Consider the following 4,285-nt stretch of genomic DNA (forward strand, 5'->3'; position numbering starts at 1 on the left):
GCAAAAAATGGGGCACGGAATCAGAGAAAGACAGACATAGAGAAAGAAAGAAAAAGTTGGGGGAGGGAATGAGGTCTGGAGGTGAGGAAGCATACAGGAGGCTGAAAGAAGGGAAGAAATATTGGATGCAACCAGAGACTGATGAAATTACCAAACAAAGGTAGGAAAATGATTTTATTTTCAATTTAGTGATTGAAATGTGCCAGTTTTGAGAAAGAAAAGATATTGAACTTTAAATGTGAGTGCTGTAGAAAAATATAGAGTACAATTTTGCATGAGGTAAAACTCTTTATAGATTATATATATTTCCTTTTAACTGTTAAAGGAAAGTTTTATAAACTATAAAGAATTTTACCTCATGCAAAATTATCATTTCTTTAATATGACATTAACTATTTTTTCTGCGGCCCTCCAAGTACCTACAAATCCAAAATGTGGCCCCGCAAAGGGTTTGAGTTTGAGACCACTGATATAGATGGAAGACCTTAAGAAATGGAGCCAGTACCTATGCCACTGTGCACCAAAATGAACCTGCATTTCTTCAGGGGGTGCATGAGGAGCTGCATTCCCAGGCAGATGAGTAACAATTCAGTATCACATGACCCTCTCCACCTCAAATTCACCTCTATGGCAGCTTCTAGGTGCCAAAGTTTAAGCAAAAGGAAATGGTTGGTTTCCAAACTCCATAATCAACTTCCAGGCAACAATGTGTACCTGAGAATATGTTATGGCAAATGTTCAGGTGACAGAGTACCTGACTGTAACCAATGTCTATGTTTCCCTCCTTTCTAGCTCATTTACCAGCTGCAGTATCTCCTGGACTTGCTGCCACAGGGAAGGAAGGAAGAGGAGATGGAGGAGGGAGGAGAGGTGGAGGAGGAGGGACAGGCAGAAAAGAAAGAAGATATCTCTCCTACACCCATTCAGCCCCTTTTCTTCCCCTGCCCTACACAACCCTTCCCTCCCCTTTAACCCACCCATCTTGGACCCCTGGTGACCTATCCTGCCCCCATACAACCCCTTCCCCCCTACCAGCAATCCTGGACCCCATGTACTCCCCAGGAACAGTTGGCCAAGTCTCAGGAGGGGCTTTCCAGCTCTGAGAGAGGGCAATGGCATCCTGCATTCCCCCCTCTCCAACAAACAGAGCCAAGGTTCTTCTGGTTCTAGGAACAGTTGCAGGTGCTCCCAACTCTGCACCTGCCCCTCCCCCTGGAACTCAGGGTGCATTGGAGTGGGGGCTATTCTGGAGGCCATTGACCATCAACTAAGGGTGATAAAATGTCATCTGGCTGGAGGATGGTGTAGGGTGCTTATTAGCTTCCCATGGCCATCCTCCTAGCCTGAGTCCAGACTTCCTCCCTCCCCCAACCTTAGTCTGCACCTCCTCTTGGGGTAGGTCCAGGAAGTCCTGGGGTGCTCCTTCCCTTCTCCCACTGCTCCTTCCCCGTTCCCTCCCAAGTTTCATATATGACTATAAATAGCCTCCCTCCCTGACTTGGTTGTAACAAATTATTTTAAGTGTTTTAGAAAATGCTTTATACTTTTATTTTCTTGGTTATCATATAAAAGTTTGCAGTTATTTATATGGGTATCCTGTGTCTTTTTCTCCAGCTGCTCATTGATCCTGTCTGATATCCAGGTTCACTGCACAGAATAGAAGGGAGAGAAAAGGTCAGGAGGCCTGAATGAGTAAGCTTCCAGACTAAAAGAAAAAAAAACTGCAGATATGATGTAAAATGTGTAAAACTAATCTTTATTAAGAAAGATTCAATGTAGCATTAAAAAAATAAATTAATAAATAAAATAAAAACAAATAAAAAAATGGTCCTCAGGTGTGAGTCCACAGGACCTGACATGGCCTGTTTTTCGGAAAACACTCCTTCCTCAGGGGTCTGGCCTATAATGCGACTAACCAGAGAACCTGTAAGGCGCGTGAATCCTCTAATCAAAAGTCCCACAATAACATTGTCACCACTATATAGTCTATATTACTACCCCCAAACATGGCTCAGCATATACCCCAGCCCTACAGACCAGGTAAGCAGGGTGCAACAGGCAGATGAGTAAGATATTGAGAACACAAGCAGGAAGGCATAAAAGCAGGCAGATGATATGGAACAGGAGCAGGAGCAACCACCAGGGCATGACAAACTGCACATCGATGCCCCTTATACAGTATATTCAAATGAAGGTCCTGGTCATCTGATTGGGGACAAGGAGAAGAGGGAGAGAATGTTAGAGCATTGGGATTTGATATTACTTATCAGAGAGGGCTTCTCAGAGAAGAGGGCACCGGCATGCGGGAGGAGTTAGGCAGCATCTATCATGAGCAGGCTGGGATGTGGCAGGAGTTAGCAACGTTAAGGAATGACACAAGGGGGGATGGGGAAAACGTGGTCACTGTGACCAACCCAGCACCAGTGCTGGCTTACTCCCAAGAAAAGGCAGCATTAGGAATTTGTGGTCCCTTACCAAAAGAGCTGACCAGGTCAGTAGCCATAGTCAGGAGTTAGCTGGCTACTCCCCAGGAAGTGAAGCTGAGCAAGCCAGGGACTGGTTACCTAGCCACACACAAAGGACACCTCAGGAAAGGTTTATTTCTGAGCCAAGATTTACTGCTTTTGAAGAGAAGCCTGTTATTTTGAGACAGTCCCTTAAAAAGCAGTATGGAGGAAGCCAGACTCCTCAGCTTAAAGAATCAGTTCCCCTCCCCCATTCCAGGTGCAGCGGGCATGGCTATCCCAAGCATAAAATGCAGGGCTTGGAACAGCTAAAGAAGGAAGGGGAGGAGCAGGTGAAGCAACCTCAGGAACAGTGGTGGAAGAAGCTGGTGGAAAGGACCAAGGGAGCAAAGTAGTGCCTTGCTGAGCCATGGTTGGGCCAAGAGGTGGACATGCTTGAGGAGGGATGGGCTTCACCCCAAACCTCCAGGGAACAACCAGATTGGGAAGCCCAGAGGAGATCAGTTACCTGCCTGAAGTTATGGAGGTAGGTCACTGAAAGGTTTTTTTTTATCCTTTGCCTGTTTTGTTTAAACTGGGGCTGGGAAGCTGAAGCTTCTACAGGAGGAAGCAGGAAGCGGATTTAGGAGAGTTTTGTTTTTCCCCTGTCAGTATTGGAAGTTTTCTTTCACTGTATTTCTTTTGATTGGGAGGGGTTTTTTTTTCCCTTACTGCTCAGTTTGACAGTAACTGCAGCCAGGTGTGGACTATTGGGAATGTGTACTTGGGGAGAAGGCTCAAGAACCCTAGAAGTCAGACCAAGAGGATAGGCATTTATTTTGAGGTTTTGTTTTTTTTTTAATGTATAAATGCTAATGTGTAAACTTTTTCTCATTTGTGCAAGCCAGACCACACTTACCACTCCAACCAGGAGAAAAAGGAACAACCTTCCTTTCTTTGAAGCACTTACCAGCATAAAGCCATTACAGGACCTGACTAAATCTGTGAGACCACCTGCAGCACAAGCCATTGCAAACAGCTACAACTCAGTGGTGCAGTTTATGGAGTATCGTCTTTCCGTTTGGCATTGCGTTTCTCTGTAAAGTTTGCTTTTTGATTTGCATGAAAACTGTGGTGTGGATTGCCTTTGTGATTTACAGTTGCCAGCCTGACTATTTTGCTTTAAGCCCAGTGAAAGTTCTACATAAAGACTACTTTTTCTTTTCACTTCTTGTTTTGTGTGGTGATGATTTTGGGCTAATACAGCCAGCCTACCGGGTGGCCCTAGGCAAGTGCCCAGGCCAGCATGTACTCCTAAGGGTTACCCTAGTTCCAGAGGAATATGCCAGGGATCTGAAACTAGTCCCCATCAGCGCCCTCTGCTGTCCTGACTAGAGGCCTGGTGGGTGGCATCACATATACATAAGGTGACCATACGTCCCGTTTTGAACGAGACTGTTCCTTTTTCAGCTCCCCTGTCCCGTTGTCCTCATGCATAGCTTTGGGACGCTGAAATGTCCCGTTTTCAGAGACGGTGTCCCGAAGCTGTGTGTGGGCCAACGGGACAGGAGATCGCAGGAGAATGGGCTGTCTCCCTGCCCCAGGACCAGCGTTAGGGGGGGAGCAAAAAGGGCAGGGCAGGGCCTGGCCTCCCCCCCCCAACTGTCTGGTGAGGTCTTCTTCCCTCCCTTCTACTCCCTCACTACCTCATGCCTGCAAGCGAACTAAACTCAGGCCGCGGGGCTCTAACACGGCACGCACTGGCTTCCCTTCGCATCCGAAACAGGAAATTACGTCATTCCTGTTTCAGAGGAGAAGGGAAGGCAGTGTGTGCCGTGTTA

The 4,285-nt window shown here is 46.6% G+C and overlaps 1 long non-coding RNA gene across 1 annotated transcript; it reads left to right on the top strand.

Moving 5' to 3' along the window:
• The first annotated feature begins 1,848 nt into the window (after window positions 1-1,848).
• Window positions 1,849-3,671, top strand: LOC117367508. The gene is made up of 2 exons (XR_004540781.1): window positions 1,849-2,991; window positions 3,353-3,671. It is a non-coding gene; the product is annotated as an uncharacterized LOC117367508 (long non-coding RNA).
• Window positions 3,672-4,285: the final 614 nt, after the last annotated feature.

This window comes from Geotrypetes seraphini, chromosome 10, assembly GCF_902459505.1.
Source record: "Geotrypetes seraphini chromosome 10, aGeoSer1.1, whole genome shotgun sequence".
Taxonomy (NCBI): domain Eukaryota; kingdom Metazoa; phylum Chordata; class Amphibia; order Gymnophiona; family Dermophiidae; genus Geotrypetes; species Geotrypetes seraphini.